General features: G+C 46.0%; 1 long non-coding RNA gene across 1 annotated transcript in view; it reads right to left on the bottom strand.

The window, feature by feature from the left end:
- Nucleotides 1–2,682: 2,682 nt before the first annotated feature.
- LOC309613664 overlaps nt 2,683–13,812 on the bottom strand; it is a 100,628-nt gene continuing 89,498 nt past the window's right edge. The window contains exon 3 of the long non-coding RNA XR_014235839.1: nt 2,683–8,050. This is a non-coding gene — a long non-coding RNA (uncharacterized lncRNA). The remainder of the gene's footprint in view (nt 8,051–13,812) is intronic.

The following is a 13,812-nucleotide window of genomic DNA, read 5'->3' as shown; positions in this document are numbered from 1 at the left end:
AAGTATATAAGTAATCGTGATTCAACATGGCCAGAGAAATTATTTGTAAGATATTAGTTTTTTTAATGTACAAGATAAAGACCAGTAGAAGGAATAATAAATTCTGCAGCAGAGAGGTCAAGAAGCTGCAGCAGAGAGGTCAAGAATTCCAATTTCCTTTGGTGGATTCTCCCTCCCCATTTATAGGCAATCTTTCTGAGGCTGCCAATCAGGTGGCATCCCCAGGGGTGGCCATTTGACTCAAGTCCAGCACATCCATCTCTCATCCATCTCTAGCACAAGTCCAGGAATATTAAACAAAGTGATTAAGCAAAGTGATACAGAAGCAACAGACAGCTGGCACTTGGATGAGACGCATCTTTGAATTCCTTGACTTAGATTCTCCAGAGTGGCCCTGGCTCTGTCTTCCAATAAATTCTTTTTTTCTCAGGTTATACAGAGTTGAATGATTATCGTCAGAGATAGAGAAATCTCCACGGAGGGAGAGATCCGACTTGAGTTTTGAAAAAAGGAAAGGAGCTCACCAGAGGCCAAGGGGAAGAAAGGGCAGAAAGCCTGGTGCAAAGGTGTGACACCAAGCAGCACATCTGGATAAGGAAATCATCCTCATCACAGCATGGCTGGAAAGTGCAAGACGAGAGTCATAAGGACCTGGAAGACAAAGACCACTGTCCTCCAAATCTCCAGCACCCAGCGTCGAGCCTGGCACACAGAGGGGCTCAATAAATGTCTGTGGAGTGAACGCGTGATGGGAGAGCAGTGACAGTGCCTGATAGAGAGTGCTGTGACCCACACTGGACCCTGCATGGACCAGAGGGCAAGGTGGAACCTCTGAAGATTTCTTTAATCCGAAGAAAGATATAATTCAGAACTGATTTTTCTAAATATTCATTTTTAGTTGTATGACACAATTGAGGTGTTCGCTAACCCTATGGTGGTAATCATTTTACAATACATATGCGTATCAAATCATCACATCATACTCCTTAAACTTACACAATTTTTTTTTACAAGGTAATTCTATTCAACATTCAAGGAACAGATCATTTCAATGGCACACAAATTCTTTCAAAGAACAGAAACTTCTCAACTACTTTTATGAATCTTACGTAACCCTGATACCTAAACTAGATAATGACAGTATGACAAAGAAAAAAGAAACACCCTACCTTACTCACGAAAATACTTTAAAAAATAATAAATAAAATATTAGAGAAAGAGTCACATGATATATGTGAAAGTTGGCTTTGTGAGGATTTTTGATTTTTAAATTTTTATACAATTTTTTTTTTGGCTGCGCTGTGTGGCATGCAGGCTCTTAGTTCCCCGACCAGGGATTAAACCCATGCCCTCGGCAGTGGAAGCGAGGAGTTCTAACCACAGGACCACCAGGGAATTCCCTATGCTTTTTAAAAGTTATACTCCATTTACAGTTATTACAAAATATTGGCTATATTCCCCTGTTGTACCGCACATCTCTGTGGCTTATTGTACACTCAATTGTTTGTACTTCCCACTCCCCGCACCTCTATATTCCGTCCCTCCACCAGTAACCACTAGTTTGTTCTCTATATCTGTGGGTTTACACCATGGTTTGTGTCAATTATATCTCAGTAAAATAAAATAAAATAAAATATTCATTTTAAAATTCAACTCTGGCTGCTGAGTGAAGAACAGACCAGACATGACCAGGGCTGGAAGCAGGGATCCCAATTAGGGGACCAATGCGGTAATCTGAGGAGGGTGGTGCTGGCCTGAACTTGACCCCTGGCGGTGGGTGTGGACTTGACAGATCTTGGTGGTTGTCTGGATGTGGATGGAGAGGAGCAAAGAAAAATGTAAGGATGACCTGAAATTTCTCCCCTGGGTGGGTCCCGGTGCCATTCACTGGCAAACAGAGTGTGAGAGATCCCAGCACCGTTCACTGGCAAATGGAGTATAGGGCAGAAAAATGATGAGTTAAGTTTGGACCTGTTGGGTTTGAGACTCCTGCAAAACAGCCAAGATGAGACGTTAAGTAGGTTTAGAGCTCAGAATAGCAGTCAGGTTGGATCGAGTTTAGGGATCCATCAGCATGCAGATCTTAACTTGGGGTCTCTGATCCCTAAGCTTGCATGCGATGTTAGGTACGCATGTGCATTTTTCTGGAGAGAAGTTCTAAGTCCTACATCATTTTCTCAAATGGGTCTGTGCCCTGAGCATTACGAAACACTAACAGAGATGGTGGATGAAGCCACGGGAGTGGATGAGTTTGTGCATCAGTCAGGGTTCTCCAGAGAAGCAGAACTGACATAGACGCCATGTTTCTTGTCCCCCCAGATTTCTTATGTTGAAACCGAGCACCCAGTGTGATGGTATTAGGAGGTGGGGACTTTGGTATTAGTACTCTTATAAAAGGGACCCCAGAGAGAGCCCTCACTCCTTCCATGTGAGGACGCAGTGAGAAGACGGCCATCCATGAACCAGGAAGTGGGTCTCACAAGACATGGAATCTGCCGACTTCTTGATCTTGGACTTCCAGCCTCCGGAACAGTGAGAAATCAACTTATTTGGTTTATAAGCCACTCAGGCTATGGTATTTTGTTATAGCAACCTGAAAAGACTAAGACAAGAACTAACAGGAGATGATGATAGATAGATAGGTAGATAGATAGATAGATAGATAAATAGATAGATGATAGATAGATAGATAGACAGGCAAAGAGAGAGGGTAACACGGAGAGACAGAATAAGAAAGAACAATACACAGAGCGATTTCAGGGAACTGGTGTATTCGGTCATGGGAGCTGGCAAGCCCACAGTGGGTAGGGCAGGCCAGCAGGTTGGAAACTCAGGCAGGATTTCCATGTTACAGTCTGGAGGCAGAATTTCTTCTTCTCCAGGACATCTGTTTTTGTTCTTAACGTCTTCAACTATGGATGTGGACGAGACCACTCCCATCCATTATCAAGGGTAATCTCCTTAAAGTCAATTGATTGTAGATGCTACCCACGTCTACCAAAGACCTTCACAGCAATACCCAGATGAGTGTCTGATTAAATAACTGGGCACCGTTGCCCCACCAGGTTAACACATAAAAATAACCACCCCAGTCAGTGAGTAGATATCTGCCTGTCAGCAAAGGCAGCCGTGGACTCCAGACTTGAGCCACAATGGCCCAGAAAACGGAGAATTTCCCATTCCCATCCCCACTGTTTCTCCATGAAAATCCAGAGGCTTCGGGGAGCCTAGGGCTCACAGTGGCCAGTACATTCAAGCAGTGTCATTGACCAAAGACAGGAAGCAGCAGTGGTTTGGTAAAGTCATGAACACGGGGAAAGACAAATATCATATGATACCACTTATATATGGAATCTAAAAAAATGATACAAATGAATTTATTTAGAAACAGACTCACAGACATAGAAAACAAACTTATGGTTACCAAAGGGGAAAAGTTGGGGGGGAATAAATTAGGAGTTTGGGACTAACATATACACACTATTATATATAAAACAGATAAACAACAAGGACCTACTGTATAGCACAGAGAACTATACTCAATATTTTATAATAACCTATAGGGAAAAGAATCTGAAAAAGAATATATATATATATCTATATATATATATATCTGAATCACGTTGCTGTGCACCTGAAACCAACACAGCACTGTAAACCAACTATACTTCGACTTAAATATATATATAAGAAATAAAGAATTAAAAAAGCATTATAAAAAAAAATCATGAACATGGGGCTTGTGGTCCTTGCTTCCAATATATTTTCAATGGAACCTAAGTTTTCTGATGCTGTTACAACCCTTCCTGGGGAAAGGAAATCAAAACTGACTCTTCTAGGCACCTATGCTGGGATTGGGTGACCTCATTTTTTTCTGACACCAGTGCTGGGATGTAGGAGTTTGTTATTCCCCCAGAACGAGGAAACTAAGTCACAAAGAGTATGCGACCTGCCTGCATTAAACAGGGGCAACGTGGCAGTGCGGGATTTGAACCTGGGCCCTTTCCTCTCTGACAGATTCTACACTGACATGTTCCTGGGAGGAACAGCTAGCCTTCCAGTAAGGATTCCATCGCACAGAAGATTCTGCAGCGTCTTCCTAGTGGCAAAAAGCATTGCGATGGTGAAGAGCAGAGAATATCTGGTAAGGAGGAAACTAAGCCGGGAGGATTTGGTCACTAGTCACTCCCCTTCCTCCCCTCCAGACTCTAACCAGCAGATAATTCACACCAGGAGAGAAGAGGGCATTAAAGTCCAGTCAATTCTTGTGGCCCAACACGGTTATATTCTATAAAATCCCTGCAAACACTGAATCAGCAAACACTGCCCCTTTGCTCCTGTGAGAGGTACTTCGGTCACAACATTTCCACCACCCGATCACTGCATAACCTTGTTTAATCTGGATTTCCGTTTAAAGACACCTTATTTAATAAACATTTGTGTTTCATAAAAACTGAACTGATGGCCACTGTAACTCATGCCTGAAAGAAGATTATCTAACAACTATTTTCCCTATAAGGCATACCCTACCCTTCCTGTGCGTAGGAATGCAGTCGGCACTTCAGCTCTACACGTGGGGGCCATTTTAAACAGCAAAATCACCAACAAACAGCACCAAAATGCCCCAAAAATGACAGCAAAAATCACCAACAAAAAGCACAAAAATGCCAAAAAACAAACAAACAAACAAACAAAAAAACAAACCATGGCACTCCGCAGACAGCAAAAAGGACCCTTGGTCACAGTATGGACTTTGTCCGGTTCACCCTCAGCTGGGAGTGTACCCAACGGGTGACTCAGGCCATTACCGCCTCTTCCTTGTCCACAAACGACCATGAACGCGCCGCGAGTGTTGATTGTGGGATTACAAATCAATTTCAGCCAGTGGGTGAATTCGCAAATCATGAGGGGTGACTATACTCGATTTGGTTATAGAACAGTTTTGAAGAACGCATCAGGCTCTGGCCCACCACCCCACCCATCCACCCTACGGCAGGCAAAGAGAGGAGAGTGTGGGCCTTCCCAAAGCTGCCCCCCAGGTGGCCCCCATGAGACATCAGCGCCAGAGAAGGAGTGAGACCAGGGAGCCAGCTTCTCGCTTTGCTTCTTGTCTCCACCTGTAGAGGGCGGTACTGCTCCTCCCGCCAACATGGCCCAAGGAAGTCAAGCTCCAGCTACTGGAAAAACCACTCTTCTTTGCTTAGTGAAGAGGGAGTATGGGGTGAAGAAGGAGGGGAGTACCCCTCTCCAGGATCTCCCTGAAAAGGTGAGGTATTGGCAAAATCCCTATTTCAAGGGCCCTTAGTCAGCTTGGGCTGCTATAACTAAACACCATGGACTCCAGGGCTTAAACAATAAACGTTGACTTCTCACAGTTCTGGAGGCTGGAAGTCCAAGGTCAAGATGCAGGCAGATTCTGTTCCTGGCAAGAACGCTCTTCCTGACTTGCAGATCATGGCTTCTCACTGTGTTTCCATGTGGGGAGAGAGAGAGATTGAGAAAGAAAGTAAAAGAAGAAGGAAGCGGAGGAGGGAGGGGGAAGGGGGGGAGGAGGAGGAAGAAGAGGGATGGAGGGAAAGAGCCTTCTAGTGTCTTCTTTCTCTTCTTATAAGGACATTAATCCTTACAAGGATTCCCACCCTCATGACCTCGTCTGACTAAACCCAATCACTTTCCAAAAGCCCACCTTCAAATACTACCACATTGCAAGTGAAGACTTCAATATATGAATTTGGGGGGGACACAAACATTTGGCCATGACAGGCCCAGACAGAACATGAGAGGGGAGGATAAAGAGCCGTCGTCCCCCCCCAATTCCAGGAAAACAAGTCCCCATTACAAGAACTGCTCAAGTTGGAGACAGCTTTTAGAAAACCCAGGGGATGAGGCAGCTGCCTTTTATGATTTTCGGCACCAGCAGACCAGAGATCCAACATCAACCTCCCCGGGGGGCAAGTCTGTTGCTTTTTTAATTTTGACAATGGCTTTGAATATCACTTTGATGCCGAGGTGTGGAGGACAGAAGAAGGATTTCAGGGGCACTGCAAAGATCCTGTGAAAATAGAACACACGGCCGTCATCACGATCACGTCCCTACTGTTACTTGCAGACTTACTATGGCCAAGCAGTTAATATATGCTATTGGCTCTCATTTTCACAAAATCCAAGCTTATATTTATAGAGGGTTTGCTGGGTACCCGGTGCTGTGCAAGGTGCCGTGATGCCTCTGTTTTTAAAACAACCGCCCAAGGCAGGCGCTGCTAGGGAACAGAATATTGACCAGGTTAAGTGACTGCTCCCCAGGCTGGTTGGCCATGGAGCTGGGTCTCTCAGCCTCAGCACTGCTGACTTTTAGGGCTGGATCATTCTTTGCTGTTGGGGGTTGTCCTGTGTATTGTAAGATATTGAGCAGCATCTCTGGCCTCAACTCACTAGAGGCCAGTAGCAACTCTCCCAAGCTGTGACAACCAAAAATGTTTCCAAACATGACCAAATGTCCCCTGGGGAAGGAGGGTACAAAATGACCCCAGGTTGAGAACCAGCACAGTAGAGCAAAGATTTGAATCCAGGCAGTCTGACTCCGGAGCCGGCTTCTCTAACTGCTACATGATACAAACTCCTTACTGTTCATCTCCAATCTTCGCCTGAAACAGAGGTTCCCAGAGGGAAGTCGGTCCCCACCGTCACACGTGAATCCAGGTCTGACCCCAAACCAAACCCTCTTCCCAGCCACCATGCAGCATCTATTTTGAAAAGAGACCCTTGATGCCTGTACCAAATCCTGGGCTTGAATTTGGGCAGGAACTAGGAAGGATTCACACTTATAGCCATGTCCCAAATCACATGGCTAGGAAGTGGCCAGCCTTGGATCCAAACCCAGGTCTGCTGTTTCCAAACATGAGCAGGTTACACTCGGCTCTGCTGCCCCCAACTCTCGGCAGCTTCCTCCCCTCCACCCTTCCATTCCCTTCCCTGGTCAGTTACAGCCAAGTTTCACATCCAGCGATTTTGCAAACGTCCTTTTTTCTTGTTCAATGGCTGATTCCAATTGCCAATACCTTATTTGGGTGGTAAAAAAGAGACTCCATGTGACTTCAGGGATTCAAGAGTGGCAGGTTGGAAACTTCAGTGCTTGGCTGGATTTTTCCCTTTTTAAATTTTTTTTCTATTTCTTTATTTTATTTATTTATTTATTTATTTTTGGCTGTGTTGGGTCTTCGTTGCTGCACGTGGTCTTCCTCTAGTTGCGGTGAGCGGGGCTACTCTTCCTTGCGGTGCGTGGGCTTCTCACTGCAGTGGCTTCTCTTGTTGTGGAGCACGGGGTCTAGGCACAGGCTTCAGTAGTTGCAGCACGCGGGCTCAGTAGTTGTGGCTCGCAGGCTCTAGAGCGCAGGCTCAGTAGTTGTGGCGCACGGGCTTAGTTGCTCCGCGGCATGTGGGATCTTCCCGGACCAGGGCACGAACCCATGTCCCCTGCATTGGCAGGCGGATTCTTAACCACTGTGCCACCAAGGAAGCCCGCTTGGCTGGATTTTGAGCTGTACTGGGCAGGAGGAAATCTATGGCTTATCAGACGTCCTCCCCGCACCCCGTGATGGTGACTGAAGAGGGAACCGTGCTTGACAGTTCAGTTAGCTCTTTAATTACAAAGAAAGCAGAGCCCTCAGAAGTCGGTCAATCAGTAGGGGAAGAAAGAAACAAGTCTGTCTTCTAATCAATGGCTGTTCCAGTCTCTTCCATCAGAGGCTTGGTCTGTCGTTTTCTATTGTCTGGAGTTAATGAGTCAGTCTGAATTAGGCCTTCCATGGCTCCCTGTGATAAAGGAATTTGCTTCTCTCTGGGGACTGCTCTATCCTTGATAGCATCGCTCTGTATGTTTCTCGGAGAGCTTATAACTATGACAGTTGCCTGCGTATCAACCACGTGTTGGGCAGTACATCAAGGACCCTGCGTGTCTTAACTCTTCTGATCTTCATGTCAACTCTGGCCTCCTGGTCCTGCCACTTACCAACCAGAAAGACTGGGGCCTTCCATGTCCTTGTTTTCTCATCTGTAAAATAGGGATCATAATAGTTGTTGTAAAGATTCAATGAGTAATTTTTGTAAAGTGCTTAGAATGGTGCCCGGCACATATAACTGGCCGTAAATGTTTGCTCCGTTTATTACCGTCCCCTTTTTACAAGCAAGGAGACTGACGTTGATGGGGGTTAAGGAACGAGGCTGAGGCTCAAAAGTAGGCAGCCAGACGTTTATTACCATCCCCTTTTTACAAGCAAGGAGACTGACGTTGATGGGGGTTAAGGAACGAGGCTGAGGCTCAAAAGTAGGCAGCCAGAGAGCTGAGACTTAACCCTGGTCCGTTTGGCTTCAAAGCTGAGCTCTTACCACTGGACCGTGAAAGGGTGATGGAGGAAGGGATCAAGGAGCCGTGCGAAGCAAATGCCAAGGGAAGTGGGAGAAACAGAACTGGCCCCCACACGAAAGCCAAGAGCGGATCCCCAGCAGACGTGCTGCACTCAAGTGGACCGGCTCGACCCAGAGGAGGGAGCCCCCGTCCCAGGGTCAGGGTGACCTAAAGGGCTGCCACAGGAGCTCCACACACCCCTGAATAAAGTCCAAACTCTAGCTTGGCGTGAAGGCTCTCCTGGACCCTTTCACCTTCCTGGCTTCATCCTCAAGTCCTCTGTACCCTCCAACCACTCCCTACTCACATACACACACACTGGACCAGCATCTGTACTCACACCCACCAGTCTTTTGAGCTCCATGTCTGTTCATACATCCTCTCCATTCTATCTGAAGTGCCTTCCTCTTCCCCATCCCCTGAAACTCAGTTCAAGAGTCACCTCTTCCAGGAAGCCTTTCATGACCACCACACCCCCCAGCTGGGCTAACCGCCTTCGGCAAGCTGCCACAGTGCTCCCTTCCTTATCTTTCCAGGTTGTAATTACAATTCCTGATGCAATTGTCTGTCTCCCCCACGGGCCCTGGAACTCCTCCAAGGCCCAGCCCAGAGGCCAGCCCATAGTGGGTGCTCAGGAAATGTTTGCAGATAAATGAATGAATGAGTTCTTGTGGGATGGGTAGCCTATTTGGATGCCCTTCTCCGTGAAAGTGAGATTTCACTAATTCTGTGGATCCATACAGGGCATAAAACCCACTAGCAGGTAGTCTCCCAGGGAAATACACTGACACAGAGTAGGTACACTCAAGCACATCACCACAGCCAATGAACTCCCCGAGACTGGGCTTATCCAAGCAGAAAGGACACTTGTTGGGGGAAATCATAGTTAATTTCTGAATTACCTAAGTGATGGATGATATTCTAATGCTTTCAGTTTGTCTTGATTGACTCCAAATCTTCTGAGACAACCTTAAGGATGACGATGATGGTGATGATGATGTTGATGGTGATGGTGTTGATGATGATGGTAGTGATGATGATGGTGATGATAGTGGTGGTGATGATGGTGATGATGTTGATGATGATAGTGGTGGTGATGATAGTGGTGGTGATGATGGTGATGATGTTGATGATGATGATGGTGGTGATAATGATGGTGATGGTGATGATCGCGATGATGATGTTGATGATGATGATGGTGATGGTGTTGATGATGATGGTGGTGATAGTGGTGGTGATGATGGTGATGATGTTGATGATGATGATGGTGAAGGTGATGGTGTTGATGATGATGATAGCCATAATTTAGGAGGCACCTTTATGTACCATGCACTAAGGTTGGTCATTTACATATAAAGCAATCATCAGCCCTGTGGGCATATATAATGCACAACTGCAAATGTCTCCAAAATTTGAATAATCAGTTACTCTGTTGGGGGAGGGAAAGATAATCTTTGTATACAGTCTTTAATTAAACCTCACTTTCCTGATGCAATCTTTGACCCTATATTTCTGGCATTTTCATACATATTCTTCCATTTTATTCTTTTCTCTCACAACTGAGTGACGGACAGTAAGCTAAGCCCAGAGATCTTCCAGCTAAAGTTAAAGATCTGCTGTGCTGGATGACTTTTATGATTTTATCTTCTTTTTTTTTCCTCCCTTTGGCTCAGTTGTGTTTGTTTATGAGACTCATGTTCCTTCACCAGTAGGATCAGCACTTCTTTCTGCTTGGTTTTATACAGTAATGACAAAAATCCAATAAAATATTAAAGTCCTTGGCATAAACTGCTGTGCGGACAAAGGTAGAGACCTTCCTGGAGAGGAACTGCCTGCCAAGAGGCATCGTCCCACAGATGTCAAGATGGATTTGTCTCAGCTGATGTTCAAAACCCCAAACTCACACAGAAGAAAGAGTGTATGGGCTTTAGTGTAAATGCCTACAAAGCACAGTTTGTCCCAAAGATGGATATAGGAAAATCAGAACTTCCAGTATTGTTCTTATATCCATTTGTCTGATAAGATACTGTAGCTCAGAGCAGTCAAGTAACTCACCCAAAGTCACACAGGCAAGAAGAAACAGAGGGGGATGTGAATCAGGCTGGAATCCAGCACCTGTGTTTACCAACAGTTGATGATGTTTACTGAGCACTTTCTATGTGATAAATACCTTTGTAAGCACTGTCTTTCTTTGACTCAGTCATCACAGCCCCCCCCCCAGGACAAGCGCTCCCCTCTTACGGATAAAGAAACTGAGATGCAGAGAGACTGAACAACTCGCTGCGGTCACCCCGCAACAAGTAGTGGAACCGGACCTTGTACCTGAGAGTCTGGCCCCCAAGCCTCTCTCTCTCTTAAGGTTTCTCAAAGCGCATGGGCAAGCCAAAGTCTCAGCACAGACCCTGAGCATAAAGTGTTCCCCCATCGCAGAAGGAAGACTGAGGATGTGGCCGAGGGGAACCACGTGCCCTGGGGCTGGGTTCACTGCAGGTGTTTTCCTGCAGGGAAGCAGCTCCACCATCAAAGTCTTGTGTATCAGAAGCCGACCTTGCAGCTCAAGGATGTCTGAGCCAGGGCCGGAGCTGCTTTGCTAAGGGCATTGCTCTGAGAAACCCCTTCTGGAAACGCTTCTCCTGCACGTCCCCTTCTCATGAGAAGCCGTCAGGCTTCAAAGACCTGAATCAAGAACTTAATTTAATGCTGCAGAAAGCAATGCTGTGTGGGTCTCTATAGGCTCGACTATAATAGCATTTGTGCTTTGACCATTAAAGCACCAAATGTAAGCCACTGGCCTCTTGGTGCAAAAAAAGAACAAGGGCTTGGAAGTCGGGAGAACTTAGACCAAGTTGGGGCTTTGCTACTGACTCACTGTGTGACCAGGGGCCAGTTACTTAGCCTCTCTGAGCCTCAGGTTTCTTTGGACACTGAGGGTGATGAATCAGGGCTTTTCGAAGTTCCCTGCTGCCTCCAACATCCAGGGTTCCTGCGCCACTCACTGGATACGCATTATGAACTGGCTTGAGCTTCTGTCTGCAATTGCGGTTTAGACCGATGTGATTGGGACCCAAATGGGGAGGTGGGGGGGAATCCTGAGAAAGAAAAATAATACCCTGCAGGACAGTCTAGAAAAATCTCTACTCATAGTAGTGATGGTGCAGTTACCTGAATGGCCCTCAACATCTGACCAATTACGTGGAATTGTTACCGGGTCCAAGCTCGCTCTGCTCGCCGCAGGACAGGCCACTGAATCAGAGACGAGGTGTTGAGGCAGGGAATACCGGAAAGCCGGCAGACGGAGAAGATGGCAGACGAGTGTCTCCGAAAAACCACCTTATCCGGGTTTGGATGACAGTTTATTTTACAGCACAGAGAGGGGGAGGAGATGAGGAAGTAAAGTAAAAAGGCAATAGGTTTTGCAAATATCACTTGGAATGGCCAGCCTCAGGGAGGGAATGTGTTAATTTCTTCTTTCTTGCAGCCATCCACACGTGGTCAGGATGCTTCCCTGAACAAAGGCACTTTGGTTTAACATTCAGGCAGAGGGGCGGGGTTCCCCGGGGCAGGCCATTATGTATACACAGTATCCTTTTAGTGAACAAAAGCAGAGGAAAGCAAAGGTTAAAGTAAAAGAAACAGGGACTTCCCTGGTGGTGCAGTGGTTAAGAATCCGCCTGCCAATGCAGGGGACACGGGTTCGATCCCTGGTCCAGGTGGTCCAGGAAGATCCCATATGCCGTGGAGCAGCTAAGCCCATGCGCCACAACTACTGAGCCTGTGCTGTAGAGCCCGCGAGCCACAACTACTGAGGCCACATGCCACAACTACTGAAGCCTGTGCGCCTAGAGCCTGTGCTCCGCAACAAGAGAAGCCACTACAATGAGACGCCCACGCACCACAACGAAGAGTAGCCCCCACTCTCTGCAACTAGAGAAAGCCCGCGCACAGCAACAAAGACCCAACGCAGCCAAAAAGATTAAAAAAAAAAAAGTAAAAGAAACAGATCCAGTGTGTAGTCAGATTGGCTATTCCCTGTTACAGAATGATCCACATCACGTGGTTGTCCTGTTATTATTAATAGATGCCACTTATTGAATACCCTACTGCATGCTAATCGGTTTAGTCGGCACAAAAATCTGGGAGATAGATGCAAATTAGGCCCATGAGAAAAATGAAGAAAGTGAGGCTTAAAAAGTCCAGTGTGCCCAAGGGCACATGGATAGTAAATGGTACATATAGGTCTAGACCCCAAGTTTGTGTGACCCAAAGTCTGTGCTCATTCCACTACTTCTCCCTGTGATCTCAAATCTTGGTCTGGCAAACCAAAGCTTCAGAACAGCCCATACGTTTCGTCCTCATTCAAGGCTTCCACTGAGCAGCAGGTTATGGTGCCAGGTGCCATGTGCCTCGTTTCAGACACAGCAATGGTAAAGACGAATCAGGATCCCTGGGTTCACTGGACTTCGACTGCTCCCACAAGGGGGGACGATGCAGTTCTAATAAGATACAATCGTGGTCTGAATGTGAATGAGACGTCGGCAGATATACGCGGGAAGCATTCGTTTCCATTCCCATAAATGAAGACCCTTGGTGGGTGGCAGTAAATGTGTCACGGGGTGGGACCGAAGAAAATTGTGTTCAAGCCACATCCATAGATTTACTGCAAAATGGAAAACATTACTGACTGCGAAAGTGCTGAAGATATGAAATTGAAATTGAATCACGAACACAAATCATGTCTGAGTTTCAGAAAAGTTTGAAGTTTATCAGCATAAAATTTATCCGGAAGATGAGTGAGATGAGGAAGAAAGGGAGAAATGTGTGTGTTAACACGTCATTCCAGAGTATTTCTCTCAAAAGAGCGTGGGACCTAAGAGTAAATCTTTTGAACACTTATTTCCTGAATATTTTACTCATTCATCCAACAAACACTTATGATTTTGGGAAAAGGGAATAAACAAGACTCGATACTAAAGAAGCCTGGAAATGGACGGGGGTGGAACATGGCATAAATTCTGTAATAATAATACTTACAACACTATAATGTTGTAAAGGCTGTGGGCTCCAAAAGAAAGAAGGAATTCGTTCCTACAAGTCTTTCTGGAAGGAGAGACATATGATATAGGTCTCAAGGGTGAATAAGAGTGTGTCAGGGCAAAAAGAGAAACAAAGAGTAATCCAGAAAAAGGGAATCAGAGATGCAAAAAGAGGGAGACATGTTCAGAAGTTAATGAGAGGGTCAGGATGGTGCCATGGATGGTGGAAAGATGGGAATAAAACAGGGCTTATCAGCCTCAGCACTAATTGATAATTGGGGGCACACAATTTTGTGTTATGGGGGGCTGTCCTGTACATGGTAAGATGTCTAGCAGCATCCCTGACCTCTACCCACTGGATGCCAAAGACACAAA

This window comes from Balaenoptera borealis, assembly GCF_965194805.1.
Source record: "Balaenoptera borealis genome assembly, chromosome: 16".
Classification (NCBI taxonomy): Eukaryota; Metazoa; Chordata; class Mammalia; order Artiodactyla; family Balaenopteridae; genus Balaenoptera; species Balaenoptera borealis.
Note: the sequence above shows the minus strand (reverse complement) of the source record. Positions and strands in the feature narration are given on the sequence as shown.